Source organism: Equus przewalskii, chromosome 9 (assembly GCF_037783145.1).
Source record: "Equus przewalskii isolate Varuska chromosome 9, EquPr2, whole genome shotgun sequence".
Taxonomy (NCBI): Eukaryota; Metazoa; Chordata; class Mammalia; order Perissodactyla; family Equidae; genus Equus; species Equus przewalskii.
Genome location: NC_091839.1, coordinates 69,501,496 through 69,518,264, shown reverse-complemented (window position 1 = coordinate 69,518,264; position 16,769 = coordinate 69,501,496). Strand labels below are relative to the sequence as shown.

General features: G+C 38.7%; 1 long non-coding RNA gene and 1 pseudogene across 1 annotated transcript in view; both read right to left on the bottom strand.

The window, feature by feature from the left end:
* LOC139073396 (uncharacterized) overlaps nt 1-16,769 on the bottom strand; it is a 75,734-nt gene that overhangs the window by 57,337 nt on the left and 1,628 nt on the right. Inside the window, exon 2 of the long non-coding RNA XR_011522070.1 lies at nt 8,180-8,285. This is a non-coding gene — a long non-coding RNA (uncharacterized lncRNA). The remainder of the gene's footprint in view (nt 1-8,179; nt 8,286-16,769) is intronic.
* On the bottom strand, nt 5,885-7,243 carry LOC103556469 (adenosylhomocysteinase pseudogene; annotated as a pseudogene).

Genomic DNA, 16,769 nt, shown 5'->3' with positions numbered 1-16,769 from the left:
AGATGCACCTAAGCTGGGTTTTAGTGGATGAATCAGTATCAGCTAGATAAAAGCATTTTTGGGGAATAATGCTGGGAATATTTCAGGTAGAAATACATGCGTGAGCTACAACAGGAAGATAAGAAGGTTCATGGTGTGTTAGATAAAATCCAAGCAGTGTGGAATGATTGAAGCATAAATGAAATGCAAGTCACAATTCTAGGCTTCCAGCTCCAAGATGGAAGTGGAAGTTGGCATTTTCCCCATTCTACTCCTGGAAGTCATCCAAACAGAATGAGGAGAAAGAAAAACAAAGCTACACAATCTCATTTTCAGCAAAATCAGGGGACAGCTAAATCTTAGATGAAATTGGAGAAGAGGCTGACAAAAATTACTGGAGATGAAATAAGAGTACAGTCAGGAGGGAGCAAAGAGGGGATGCCTTGGCTGTAAATCCCCAAAAGAACCAGCAAAATCCAATTTTCAATGAGAGAGGACACACTTTGATATGAAAACCTAAATTCCTTACTTGCAATGGTGAAAACCATTAGTAGATAATGACTAAAAATGCTTCTCTGGACCTAGTTTGGATATGAAAAGCAGAGGTAGGGTTAACTGAAGTATCATGAAAATAAGTTCATATGTGACAGAAGGAAGCTGCAGTACCAGAAGAAAAGAGAAAAGAAAACAGAAGAAAAAGAAGGGAGAAACTTTGGTGGAGTGGTGGAGGATGAGAATAATTCCACTGGCTAAGGAGAAATAAAATATAAATGACACCCTTCCCATCCTGCAAAAAAAATCCTCAGTCAAAAGGAAAGTTTCCAATAGGGTGGAATATGGTGCTGGTCATTTCTCCACATCAATCTCCTTTAACTACCAACCCAGGACAAAACTCACCATTTAAAGATGAGAAATTAAAATAGTATGAGCACAGGATGTATATAAGGATATTATAAGGAATAACAAGAAAAGGAATAAGAAAAACAAGTGGAAGATGATGATCATGGACTGAAAAGACAATGCCCTGGAACAAATAAAAATAGTTAACCCTGACCTTAAAAAAGCAAATGAACTTCTAGGAAGCAAGAGCACAAAGCAAAGATAGATATAAAAACTTAGTGGAGAGATGAGGAAATGACAGTGAGAGAGGAAATGTGAATTAGCAGAGGTCAGGCACTAAGTGGAAGAAACTGAGCAAAATGAAATAGAAATAAAGAGTTTAAAAAGATTGCAAAGGGGGCCAGCCTTATGGCATAGAGGTTAAGTTCACACGCTCTGCTTCGGCAGCCCAGGGTTCACTGGTTCAGATTCTGGGCACAGACCTAGTACCACTTATCAAGCCATGCTGTGGCAGATGTCCCACATATAAAATAGAGGAAGATGGGCATAGATGTTAGCTAAGCCTCATCTTCCTCAGCAAAAAAGAGGAGGATTGGCAGCAGATTTTAGCTCAGGGCCAACCTTCCTCAAAAAAAAAGATTACAAGGAAGATAATATGTATGAAAGGTAGGCAAAGAGATGTCACATATAAATAATTGATGTTTCTGTAAAAGAAAAATAAAATAAGCAAATAATTAAATATATAATTCAAGACAACTTTCTTGAAAAAAGTAAACTAAAATAAGCAAATAATTAAAGATATAATTCAAGACAACTTTCTTGAAAAAAGTAAACTTGAATTTACCCACAAAAGGGTTCCCCATACTTCAGGGAAACTTGACTCAGAATGTTCAATACCAAGGTATATTCTAGTAAAGTTGTTGAATTTGAAATTAATAAAATAATCCTTTGCAGATGCAGGTTAAAAAAAATTAGTTTACTTACAAAGGGAGGAAAATCAGACTGACCGCAGACTTCTCCACAGAAATATTTAATTTAAAAAAAAAGACAGGGGGCCAGCCCTGTGGTTGTGTGGTTAAGTTTGCACACTCTGCTTCGGAGGCCCAGGGTTTTGCCAGCTCGGATCCTGGATGTGGACCTACGACCGCTCATCAGGCCATGCTGAGGCGGCGTCCCACATAGCAGAAGTAGAAGGACCAGCAACTAGAATACACAACTGTGTACTGGGGGGCTGAGGGGATATGAAGAAAAAAGACTGACAACAGATGTTAGCTCACGGCCAATCTTAAAAAAAAAAAGGAGTGAAAAAATAAAATTAAAAAATGACAACTGTTAATCACCTAAAAAAAATTCGTGAGAACGTGATCCAATAATTTTATTTCCAGCCAAACTACTACTCAAATAGGAAGGCAAAACAACACTTTTAAACAAGCAAGAACTCAAGGAATCTTGTTTTCGTAAGTCCTCTTTGGAGAATCCACAGAGAAGAACCTCACTAACCCAAAGCTGACTCAAGAAACTACAGCAAAATACTGGATGTGAACATTGACCATATTTTACTGTAGAACTGATATTAAAATACATTCAGGGCTGAGAGGATCAGAAGAGAGTGTACATGTTATATGCCCCATGCCTTAGAAATGGAAAAATAAAAACTGGGGCAGGAGGATGAGAAAAGAAGTGTAAGTGCTGATGGCTTCAACTGAAATAGCAGAAGGTCAAATAATATTATTTAAAGCAAATCAAAAGAAAGCAGGAATAGTAATATAAATATTGGAGAAGGTGAATATTAATGGTAAAATACAGCAGAATAAAGGAGGATTCGGAGTAATTAAAAAAGTCATAATTGAAGAAGTTAATATAACCATAAACCTGAACATAATCAAGAAATAGCCACTAAATACAAAGTAAATACTATAAGAAACGCAAGAAGAATGTAATTTAATGGGGCTGGCCCCGTGGCCGAGTGGTTAAGTTCGCGTGCTCCGCTGCAGGCGGCCCAGTGTTTCTTTCGTTGGTTCGAATCCTGGGCGCGGACATGGCACTGCTCATCAGACCACGCTGAGGCAGCGTCCCACATGCCACAACTGGAAGGATCCACAACGAAGAATATACAACTATGTACCGGGGGCTTTGGGGAGAAAAAGGAAAAAAAAATAAAATCTTTAAAAAAAAAAAATGTAATTTAAAAACTTAATTATGATGCCATATTCAAAAGAGCCCGCTTACAACTGGATTTATCTAATAAGCAAAAAATAAGTAAGGACAGAGTAATTGAATAATAGAAGTAATAAACCTAAATTAATAGATTTATGGATCTTTACATTCCTCTAATAGGTAACACACTTTTTTTTTTTTTTTTTAAAGTGCCACATTTTTTTTTTTAAAAGATTTTATTTTTTTCCCCTTTTTCTCCCCAAAGCCCCCTGGTCCATAGTTGTATATTCTTTGTTGTGGGTCCTTCTAGTTGTGGCATGTGGGACGCTGCCTCAGCGTGGTTTGATGAGCAGTGCCATGTCCGCGCCCAGGATTCGAACCAACGAAACACCGGGCCACCTGCAGCGGAGCTCGCGAACTTAACCACTCAGCCACGGGGCCAGCCCCGGTAACACACTTTTTGTTTTTTATGTCAGTGTAACATTTAGAAAAACCAATTAGATGCTTGGTCACAAACTGATAAAATAAGACATTTTATAGCATTTTTCTAGTCATAAGCCAATAACATTAGAAAAGTCTTTTCTATTTGGAAATTAAGAAATATCAGTATTGCTGATAACATATCAAAAAGAGAATTTTAAAGGAAACCATAAGCTTTATAGACAACAATGAAAGGCAGAATGTTTCACACTAATATCTACAAGAAATGGAAAAAGTTACTCTGGGGAAAATCTATTGCTTTAAATGTCTTAATTATTAAAACAGAATTATGAAAAATAAAAGGCCTGTGTATTCATATTAAGAAATTTAAAATCTTTGTGGAAAGTGGAGCCGGCCTAGTGGTGTAGTGGTTAAGTTCACATATTCTGCTTCGGTGGCCCGGGGTTCACAGGTTCAGATCCTGGAGGCAGGCCTAGCACCCCTCACCAAGCCACGCTGTGGAGTCATCCCACAAAAAATAGAGGAAGATTGGCACAGATGTTAGCTCAGGCCCAATCTTCCTTACCAAAAAAATAAAATAAAAATAAAAAATTGTGGAAAGGATAAATAATTTAAAAATGAAGAAACGAAATATAAATCTATAGATGATTGAAGCAACTGCAACACAACAAGACATTGTGAAGCCCGTGGAGCAGGGGAGACGCAGTGCCTCAGCTCTTAACCCCTCTGTGGGCTGCCAGCTTGCAGTTGCTAAGTATTAGGCATCGTCGGCTATCTATTCAAAAACCATTATCTCCATTTTTCCAGACTGCAGAGTAGATCTGTCAGATCTGACTGTTCAGGAAGGTACTATACAGTCGTTACTCATCTAAGGAGGCATGATTCACATTTATTAATGGGAACATTTTTAATTGCATTATAAATATTATTAACAGATGGGCAATTTGTATAATTATTTTATACTATACTGTAGTGAAATATCTTATTCTATTAACTTTGTTATAGCTAATTTCAAATTGATGAAAGTAAATCTTTTTTAACAGGGTTGATATACATTGTATTTCAATTTATGCAAGAGAAATGTTTCAAATAACTGAATTCCTTGGTATGACTCTTCTTGAATATTACATTATATTTAGTACTAGTTTAAATACTTTTACAGCTTTCGGAATATATGTAACTTTACATATATATAAAATAATATTTATGCAATCTTATTTGCCAGTGGAGAAATTAGCTTCCCCAAATTAAAAATTATTAGCAACTAGTTAAGGTGTACCATGTCACAAGGAAGACCATCAAATCTAGAAATCATTTCTATAGAAAATGAGAAATTGGAGCAAGTAAGCTTTGAAACAGTCAAAAGAATTTTATTTCCTAGAAAAGAAGATGGGTAGTTATTTTATAACAATTTAGTAAATCTTACTGACTTAAGTTCCCAATTATTGTGAATAAAAAAATAGTATTTTCTATTTATTTTTTAGTGTTTTTTGGTTTGTATAATTTATATAGAATGACATTTTTATTGTAACTTTTATTAATGAAAGATAAGTAATACACCAAATTTTAGAAATTTGCTTGAGGAAGAAGCAGCTTCTAGACTGGAGGTGAACAGAACTGGAATTTGGTCCAGGGAGGATCCAAGGCTGCTATGTCCTTCAGGGCCCAAGGGAGAATGCTGCTGAGGAAGCCTGTCATCGTCTCTCCTCTCTCTTTCCCCGGGATTTGTTTTGTGTTTTTTGGGTTCTTTTAGGCACCAAAATTTTTATTTACCCACCTTCTTACTCTCTTTTAACATTACAAACATTATGTAAACATTATAGTACAAATTAATCTCTTTTTGATCCAGGGTTGAGACAGGAACCATCACATTACATTGTGGAGGCAGATCTATGCATGTATTTATGTTTCTCTGAGCCCTCTCAACCTCTGGCTGTCATTTTTCTTGTCCTTTCTTGGTTATCCCTTAAGAGTATATTCTAAACCCCGTAAAATGGGGACCGAAGGTACCAACTCCATTGTGCTGAGGTTTAAGAGAACGCCCAGCACTAAGCCAAGCTCTTAGGAACATTCAAACCCCAACAGCTCCTCCCTGCCCTTTGAAATAGCTCCTTCTCATCTGTCATGGGCTGAGGAACCAGTGAAGCTGTAAACCGAGAATATGAGTATAAAGTCCATAGGCCAGGTGAGGGCCTAGATGGCAAAGTGGATGGGCTTTGTGACCACCACTGCTGACTTCCAGCCTAAGGAAGGACTGATGGAGTGAGCAGTTCCAAAACCCCTGAGCTAATGGTTCCCTGTGTGTATCTCCCGTGTACCTCCATCATGACAGGGTTTGAGGAAGGGCTTCTCAATTCCCCCTGTCAAACTTAGAAGAGTATGAGGGATGCAGGGAGGCCAAAAACTGAGTGACTGGCCCCATGGAGTTGATGGGGGACATTAACAAACAATCTCAAAGTTGGTGCCATTTGCTCTTGGGGAGGAGAGGTGGGATCCAGGCAAGGGCAGCAGCTGAAAGGCAAGGAACAGGCCTCATTCTCAGTAGCAGTAGTGATCAGGTTTGAAGGGGCCATCACGGGACACGTTCAGGTACTGGGCCTGCTTCTCAGTCAGCTTGGTCAGCTTCACATTCAACTAGCCCAGGTGGGCTTCAGCCACTGCTTCATCCAGCTTCTTGGGCAGGAAGTGGACCCCAACACGGTACTTGTCTGGGTAGGTCCACAGCTTAATCTGTGTCAACACCTGGTTGGTGAAAGAGTCGCACATAACAAAGCTGGGGCGGCCCATGGCACAGCCCAGGTTGACCAGCCAGCCCTCTGCCAGAAAGATGCTATGGCATCCAGTCTTCAGCCAGTAGCGGTCCACCTGAGGCTTGAGTTCACCTTCTCCACAGCATTCTCATTCAGCGACTTGACATCAATCTCCACATCACTGTCCGATGTTACACACAATGGCATCACACTTCATCTGCTCCAAGTGCCGGCAGAGGATGATGTCAATACAGCCTTTGGTGGTGACAAAGATGCTGCCCTCCTGACAGGCCTCATCCATAGTGGTCACCTCATTGCCCGCCATGGCAGCCTACAGTGTGTTGATGGGGTCATTCTCTGTGAAGATGACATGGGCTCCAAAACCCCTCAGGGCCTGGGCACAGCCCTTGCCCATGTTGCCATAGCCCGCTACCACTGCCACCTTGCCCGCAATATCACGTCTGTGGCCCACTTGATGCCATCTATGAGGGACTCTTGGCAGCCACAGAGGTTGTCAAACCTGCTCTTGGCGACAGTTGTTTACATTAATGGCAGGCACCTTCAGGATCCCACTGGCCATCATGTTATATAGGTTGTGGGCCCCCGTGTGGTCTACTCAGAGATGCCTCGGATGCCCCACAGGAGCTGCAGGTACTTGGTGTGGATGAGGTTGGAGAGGTCACCCCCATCGTCCAGAATCATGGTGAGGGGCCCATCCTTGAAGTACAGCGTCTCCACAGGAGCACCACAGGTATGCCTCATCTGTTCCACCCTTCCAGGTATACACTGGAATGCCCGCTTTGGCAATGACAGCTGCTGCATGGTCCCGGGTAGAGATGTTGCAGCTGGACCACCACACCTCAGCACCCAGGGCGATGAGGGTCTCAATGAGGACAGCTATCTCCACTGTCATGTGCAGGCAGCCTGTGACGCGGGCGCCGTTCAGTGGCCTGGAGGCTGAGTACATCTCCCGCCTGTGCATCAGGCCTGGCATCTTATACTTTGCGATATCCAGGGCCTTACATCCCAGGAGGCCAGGTGATGTCAGCGACTTTGCAGGGCAGTTTGTCCAACATGCTGGCAGTGCTTCCGCACGGAGTGATGGACATGGTCGAAGGGGGCTGGCCTGACTGAGGATGTACAATGGGCGAGTGAATGGTGCCAGACAGGGCCCAGGGGTGTTCTTTTTGTTTTGTTTTGTTTTTGAGGAAGGTTAGCCCTGAGCTAACATCTGCTGCCAATCCACCTCCTTTTGCTGAGGAAGGCTGGCCCTGAGCTAACATCCGTGCCCATCTTCCTCTACTTTATATGTGGGACGCCTACCACAGCATGGCTTGCCAAGTGATGCCATGTCCGCACCCGGGATCTGAACTGGCGAACCCCAGCCACCAAAGCAGTCCCAGCGAACTTAACTACTGCACCAGGGGTTGTTTTAAGCAAAGACAATAATGCAATTCTGGCTGTGAGGCCATGATGGCTGGAGGTGAGGTGGGGATGGGAACAGCCCCAGTTCTTTCTCTCTTTCTTTCTTAGCATGCTTAAATGCTTATGTCAGCCAATCCCAGACTGCCCTCCCTCCAGGATAAGTTCTATATACTTCCAACCTCTCCTCCTGCTGAGATGGGGGTCTCTGGTAAGAGGGAAAGGAAGAGGGAGGAGGATGGGGAGGAGGAGGGGGAAAGGGAGAGAAGAAAGAAAGGAACATTCTCTTTACAAAACAGTGCAAGGGAGTTGTGCTTTAATAAGTTAATATAAGTAAGAAAAGGGCTTGTTTTGTCCTGTAGTTGTTTATTTAGAGGTGCTTGAAGCCCCTACCCTATTCCACTTTCAGTTTTATTGAGAAAAGTAGATGGAAATATCTGAGAGCTAGACATAGGGTTTAAAAGATTAAGAAAGTAATCGTGGCAGGGGCATGGCAGGGGTGGGGTAGAGGTCTTTGGAGAATAAGAAGACTAAAGAGAAGAAAGTCCCTGATATCCAGAAGTAGTAGTTAATATTTATTGCGCACTTACCTCGGGCCAGACACTATTCTATGCACTTTACTTATTTTCATTTAATCCTCACAGCAATATTATGAAGAAGGTACTGTCAACTCTCCTTCTTTTAAAATTGAGGAACCTGAAGAACAGAAAATGGAATTTGCCCAAGATTACACAGCTAATCTGAAGGGGAGCTAGCATTCAAGCACTGGCAGCCCTGCTCTGGTCTTAAGCATTTCTCTGAAACACTTCCCTCCACTGCCATTTAGTCCAAGGTTGTTTCTATATGGAGATCCAATGGGAAAAGTCCATCTTCTGGACTTCATTTATAAGTGAGAGCTACTTCATAAAGCATAATTCCCATATATTATTAACAGACTCTGGTTATGTTTTTTCTCTCTTACTAATGACTACCATTTAAGATTGCTCAACTGTGGTGTAACGTCCAACCATGCCTGGATCAAAGCATACCATAGAACTGAACCAAGGGGTACCCTGTTATAGCACCTAAACTGCTGGATGAGTGTCGCTGAGAAGGGGAAATGTGCATAGCAATGATAGTAACGGTGCTGAATATGTTCTCTCCATGGCAGAGAAACTAGGTGGAGAGAGCTCTCCTTTCAGCCCTACAGCTTTGGAGAAGATTTCAAAAACTAGGTGATTCCCAGGGAGACTGAACTCTACTATATAATATAAATAAGTTGGGCCAATTGAGGCAGAAAATTCCCTTTAGGAGATGTCAGCGGAAGATGACTTGTGATTGGCTCATACACGAACTTCCTGTGACACTAACTCTTTAAAGAAGATAGGACTGTTCCTGAAAGAGGAAAGACTAATGAGCAATATGGTGGAACTAGTGGAAGCTAGGCCAAGCTCTTCCAGGACTCTGAATGAACATTTGGGAGAAATAATAGAACAAAGGACAGACCTAGATGCTGCCAAGCAGCTAAACCTGGGATTTCTGAAGATGATGCAGAATGGGTTCTACATACAAAGACCTTAATACTAGGAAATATTAGGATGTTTGATGAAACAATTAAGTCCTTACCAGTTAGTTATTGAATTGGGTAAAACTTTGCAGGAAAAGTGTGGAAGTATCCATACTTTTGTTCTAATCATTTTTGAAGTTAAAGTAAATTGTCAACAGAGTAAAAACCGTGAAAAAAGAGTATCCAAAGCTTTTGATCATTCAGTGGAAGAGAATAAAAAGGGATGAGCTTTGCGTGAGAATTTGCAGAAGTGTTATATGGGGTAATGGAGAATACCGGCAGTGGAGTGAGGTGTAGAGAATTGGGTGAGAATCAACAAGAACTGTCTGAAGTTACTTGAGATGAGGGTACTTAAAATGTCAAGAGCCTCTGGGGACCATCCTGATGTTACAGCTAATTCTGGAGGGGAGAAAGCTAAGGCCATAGAAACTCAAATGAAGAAGTTGGTTAAAATAGGATTGTGGAATATTTGAAACACTTGAAAATCAAATCTGGCAGATTTTGTACATATAAAATAGCAGTATGATAGTGAAAATAATTATAAGAACTTAACATTTACCCTGCTTACAAGTCTCTCAGATTTTATTTGTATACAAAAAATCAATTAGATGAAGCAGATTCAATACCAGAAGTAAACGCACAGGCTTAAAACCACTTTGTCCTGAAATATCTAAATAATTTATACAAAGAAAAGTATGTTTGTTTGTTTAGCTTGTACTGGATCATCTGAATAATTGCTTCAGTTTTCTCTCTCAGCTTTTAGATATGCATTGTCCAACATGGGGCTATTGGGCTCTTGTATTGTGCTGGTCTGAATTGAGATGTGTTATAACTCTATATAATGCAAACCAGATTTAGAAGACTTAAAATAATGTAGACTATCTCATTAATAGTTTTCTTATTAATGTCATGTTGAAATGATAACATTTTGGAAATATTGGTTTAAATTAAACGTATTGTTAAAAATTAATTTCTTCTGCAGCCACTAGATTTTAAATTACAAATGTGGCTCACATTGCATTTCTATTGGAAAGCACTGATTTAGACATCATCTTAATAACATATTTAATCAGAATTCAAAAATCTGATGAATGCCAAAATAGAAACAGTTGTCTCTTTTCAGTAGCATAAGTAACATTTTTGGTGAATAAATGCTTGTACTTAATAAAAGTTCTTTAATATATGATAATATTATCTTTTATCAACTCCTATGTGAGGTCAATAAATCCTAAACATACTTTAGCTAATTTTCTTCTTCGATTTTTTTTTTTTTTGGTAAGGAAGATTGCCCCTGAGCTAACATCCATGCCAATATTCCTCTATTTTGTTTGTGGTAAACTTCCACAGCATGCTTGATGAGCAGTGTGTAGGTCCATGCCTGGGATCCGAACCTGCAAACTCCAGGCTGCCAAAGCAGAGTGCGCAAATTTAACCACTATGCCACGGGTCAGCCCCTACCTAACACTTCTCGAGATGTAAAATGTTTCAGAAATACCATTAGCATTTCTTCAAGTAGACACTCTCAAAGATTATAAAACAGTAATTAAACATTAGAAACATTTGAATTCTCTACCAACTTCATTATTTACATGGTGAATGTTTGCTTTTTTTCGCTAAATTTATACATGTTCTGCCTGAAATAAATATATTTTTGTAGCCATCTACTTCACTGGTATAAACACATCTGGTTGTCATGGGAATTACTGGCTTAGATTTGGGCAAAAAGGAAAATCTGTGTGGAAAGAAAATTGCTCACTTGCTATTTTAATATTACGGTAACAACTTAGGAGAGTTTTTGTACCTCTAATATTTTACCTTTTTAAATTTATTTTTCAAAAATATAAAAGTCTGTCTTCACCGACAAAAGTACGTCTTTACTCAGGATATGGTCTCTTCCAACTCTAAGTTTATACTGACCCCTATGGGCTATTATGTCCTAACCTATTTCTGGCTTATTCTTACAGAAAATACAGTAAAATATTTAAACATGCTTACATGTAGGATTAAATTATTTTAGGATTAACGCCATAAAATGCACTTCGTAGGCCCTTTCTCTCCTTGTATTGTACAACGTAAACTATGCACAGATTTCATCCTTCCTTTAAGACAACTTATTTTGGGGGCCAAAATGTTTTAGCTCTCACTAGTTTCAGTGTTGGTCTACCGAGGACAGGGGAACTGAGCAGCGTATTTCTAATATCCAGAAAAATGTGACCTGATTTTTTCCCTAGAAGTGTGTTAGAGTCTCACAATGTTTCATAGCTATAGTCCATTAAGAAATTAATTTTAGGGGTTGGCCCAGTGGTGTAGTGGTTAAGTTCATGCACTCTACTTCAGTGGCCCAGGGTTTGTGGGTTTGGATCCCAGGTGCAGACCTACACACTGCTCATCAAGCCATGCTTTGGGAAGATTGTGGAGGAAGACTGGCACAGATGTTAGCTCAGGGACAATCTTCCTCAAACCAAAAAAAAAAATTAATTAATTTAAAGTTTATACAGAGATGTGTATAAAGGCAGGGAGGACTCCTGACCAAAGTAAGTCCGACTTCAGCTACCTTTGGTGGAGGGACACTGACTCTAGGTTAAACTGGGAACTTTTAATGTGATGTGCAAGATTCTAAACCATTTCCTCATGGATATAATTGAGGAATTACAGGAGAGGGTGTAAGGCTACAGACTACTCACTTCTGCGCACTGGCATCTCCAGCAACAAGTAGTGGGGAAGGACTTGTCTATGGATGACCATTAGACAATAAAGAAAGGAGCATGGCAGCAGCAACCAGCCAAGGAACCAGTGAAAACTGACATCTGGGTCATCATTGACAATCTGCAACAGGAACTCTATACATTCTATATGCCTCCTAAAATTGCCAGCCCTTGCATAAGATACTGAACTAATTTCTTCCTAGTCTATGCTTTGCAAAGATAGTAAGAAAGGAAAAATCTTAACCTTCTAAGAGAAGAGAAAAGTTTCAACAGTGCTAATTTTCAGGAGCAGGAACTGGAGCAGCTCAGGAGTAAGTGGTGGGGTAGCCCCAAAAGGTACAATGCCATGAAATCCAGAATGTTGGTTTCATATTATTCTATAATAATAAACCCTTAATAAAGAGTAGAGCGGTATTACGAGGCATTTGCAACCAATGTTTTAAAAAGATATTTAATTATTCACACTTATTCTGGAGAAAAAAATCAGTCATGGACTACAGTACTCTCTCCTTATCCAAAGAGGATACATTCTAAGGCCCCCAGTGGATGCCTGAAAGAGTGGATAGTACCAAACCCTACAAATACTGTTTTTTCCTATACACACATACCTAGATAAAGTTTAATTTATAAATTAGGCACAGTAAGATATTAACAACAATAACAAATAATGAAATAGAACAGTTACAACAATATACTATAGTAAAAGTTACCATAGATCTTAGCAACCTCAGCATACAATTTTGTTTCCTCATTAAATTGAGAACTTCCATCTTCTCACTTAAAGAAAGTACTTTATGACTTCTCTTTGGTATATACAAATTGCCAGCCTCACTACTCTTGCACTTTGGGGCCACTAAAAAGTCAAATAAGGGTGACTTGAACACAAGCAGTGTGATACCACGGCAGTCGATCTGATAACTGAGATGGCTACTGAGTGCCTAATGGGTGGGTAGCATATACAGTGTGGATAGTTGGACAAATGGATGATTCATGTCCTGGGTGGGATGGACTGGGACAGCACAAGATGTCACTAAGCTACTCAGAACAGATGCGAAACTTAAAACTTACGAATTGTTTATTTCTGGAATTTTCCATTTAATATTTTGGGAGCGTGGTTGACCACAGGTAACTGAAACCATTGAAAGCAAAACTGCAGTTAAGGGGAGACTACTGTATTCTATATGAATTCAATATGAAGCCTGGGCTACTTGTTTTTCTTAAACTTGTACTTTAACATAATCTGAGAACTAGGGATAATAGTAATGACCTCTTTACAGATCAGATAGTAATTTCCAGAATATTATAAAGCAGAGAGGTGTTTTGACCCTTCTTGATTTAAAGCCAGGCATGGATTGCCAAAGAAAATATAAAGTTAAGTATTTTCCTTTACACTGAAGATATGGTTTTATTGCCATACAGGTAAGTTCTGAAACCAAAATTATTATTTTGGGTAGATATTCTCATAATAATTAATGACCGATAGTCAAGTCTTTATTTCAGAGTAACTTATTTAGTTACACAAGGGTAAATTTTGTGCCTAAATCATCATGGGGATTATGTTGGTTTAAATTGATTTTTATGAATGCATTATTGAAATTTTTGCTATTACCAGGATAAGCTTGGTAAGTGTGCTTTACAGTTTTCTCAGCCTAAAATCACAACCATGCTCTACTTGGAGCTTTAACTCTTTGTTTATCCACGTGTGAGAATGAATCTACTCTGTCTTCTGAGGAAGATGATCAGCAGACATTTGGTTCTGTCTCAAATATCCATAAGACATTTGGTCCATAAGATGTTTAGTCCATGCCAAAAGGCCACTGATATTTGATCCTGTACAAAACATTCACGAGCATATTTGGTCCATGCCAAATGGTTTTGGACAGAACCAAATATCAAGGACCTTTTGGCATGGACACAATGTCTCCATAGACGTTCTGGACAGGACTAAATATGACCAAATATCAAGGAACTTTCAGTGTGGACCAAATGTCTTACGGACGTTTTGGACGGGACAAATGTCCTGCAAAGCAGGAAAACTTTAAGCCTGCCTATAGTATTGCAGAATTCTCTCAGTCCACTGCTGTGTATGTCTATTCTGACTTGCATCTTGATCTTACTCCTGAATTCCCCTAAGATACTATTAATTTTACATCCCATTTATTTGAATGTTAAATTTTATATCTTGTCCTTAACTGGCAACATAGAGCACTCACGCTCAGATTCTTGCCAAAAGAATATAACCTTGAGCTCTTTGATGCTATACTCTGACCAAAAGCTCACTTATGAAAAATGATATTCCAGGAGGATTGCCAGAAGGCTATGCAGTCCATCCTTTCCTCCATCAGTATTTTTTAAATTATATTCCATAAAATATTAATTGTTACAGGTATTAATCCATGTTTCATGGAAAAGAACAAAGGTTTTTCAAAGTCAAATAAGTTTAGAAAACAAGAGAGCAGGAATTCTTAGATACTTCAAAATGTTAATGTGCAACATCAATCACAAGAATATAATATGCAGTACTCCCCAAACTTATTTGAAATCTTTTTTGGGGTGGCTCCCTATTAACATAAAAAAATTAATATTCTAATATCTTAGAAATTGCCCACTCGAGATATTCTAAAGTTGATTCCTGAATCAGGTCACACTATAAGAGAGGTGAGTAACTAAATAGTTGGTTTCTTTTTTTAGCAGGATTTTTTAAACTACTAATTTACTTACTTGTACTAATTTATACTTTGACATTTTGACTTTGACTTGTGCTATAAGAAGTAGCCTGGAAAAACTGTGTTCCTCATAAATAGCTGGTATGTATGGAAAAAAACTAGGTTTTGTGTTGTGTTTGGTTTCAAATCTGAAAAAGCCATCATTTTAATTTTTCACAGCTAGCAAGGAGACACTATTAATTATAATTAAAAATTAATTCCTTCTTTATTTACCATTGGTTTATAACCAATGGTTACAGTGTCCCTTAGAGGGTTATCTCAATAATTAGGAGTAGGGAATAATTCTGACATTTAGTGAGTGGAGGTCAAGAATGCTAACAAACCTGCTTTGTAAAGCATAATCTCACATAATAAAGTATTGTCTGACCTAAAATTCAGACACTGTTTTGTTGAGAAACTCTCTAGCCACTAAGAAGCTGATAGTCAAATTTATCACACACCTCTAAAACATGATCAGTGTCCTATGATTACTGGGACCATATAACTTATCATGCTAATTTGACAACTTGACTCTAAAATATATAGAGAAAAGCAAAGGACCAAAAATAGCCAAAACAAGTTTGGAGAAAAGAATAGCGTATAGAAATTCACACTTCCAGACATCAAGACTTACTTTAAAGCAACTATAATTAAAACTATGTGTTAGAGACGCAAGGATAGACAATTCAGTCCATAAAGTAGAACAGAGTTCAGAAACAGACACGCATGATATATGTGATATATGACAGCAATGGTATTATAGAGGAGAAAAAAAGAATGTATTATTCTCTAATTCATATTAGGACAATTGGTTATCCATAAGAAAACCTAAAATATAATTGACCCTAGTGGCATGCTGGAGCTAGATCAAACCGACCAGTTGCTCAATAGTCAACAATTTCACAAATGCATTGTTAAACTATTACTAGATGGGAATCAGCCATGGTGAGGATATTTATACCATGGAAATCAGCAAATGCTACATATAAGGGCCATTTTTCCCCCTGGAGAGCCAGTTTACCAGCACATCACTGATTGGATTTCTTCCTCACACCAGACACAAAAAAATCAGTTCTAAGTGGATTAAAAACCTAAGTGTGAAGAGCAAAACTTTAAAAACTTAGAAGAAAATACACAGAGGAAAACATCTTTAAAATCTTGGTACTAGGAAGAAGTTCTGAACAACAAAATCATGTAACTTAAGGATCAAGTTTGCTAAATTTGACTTCATTAAAATAAATTTTAAACCTACACTAAGGTGTCATCAAAGTACGCCATAAAAACAGGAAAGAGTAAGTCCAGATGCAGGGATGGTAACTGTTACACACATAGCAATGAATTTGTATCCGGAAAGATATTAAAACCATTTACAAATCAATAAAGAATAGATGTATAACCCAACTGATAAATGGGCAAAAGACTTGAAAAAGCACTTTATACAGAAGAGGATATCCTGATAGTCAATAAACAAAAGTTCTCAACCTTACTAGTTATCAGGAAAACGCAAACTGATAGCATAGTGAGACATTTCACTTCTCTCATGATAGTTAAATTAACAGTCACAAACCCCGTGCTGACAAAGATGTGGAGCAACTCTCATACACTGATGGAGAGAGTACGTATTGATAAAACCACTTTGAAGAGCAATTTGCAACAGTCAGCAAAGTGAAGACATTGTAGCACAGATAGTGACTGGTCCTGAACATTCATTCAATATGATCATCTCTTGGGGAAGTGGGAGAAGCAATGCAATCAGAAGCAATTCTATTTGTAATGTTTTATTTTTCAAGGATAGTGGAAAGTTCACGGTTATGATATTATTCTCCGTACCTTTATGTAGGTCAAAATATTTCAAATTTTAAAGATGTTCATAGTTTATTGTGTGATATCACTTTCTGATATATTGCATTTAAGTGCCCTTTAAGCATCCAGATAAAGCTCCTTAGGGAGACAAAAATGTGGCTCTGGCTCTCTTTCTTGAAACTCTCTCCTACAAGCTCTCCACTCCTTCTTAACTGGATTTGGTAGATCGTCTTCTGATCTCCCATAATTGCAGATTCCCCAAAATGTCTTCCCAAGGCTTTTGATGAAACAAACTTGTTGTACAGAAGCTATGATCCCTATAGTGAAAATACTATTCTATTATTGGATCTGTAAGTTGATCTCAGATAAATAACTCCAGGCCTGCCTGAGGAAAAGACACAGCTCCCAGATCAGAAATTGC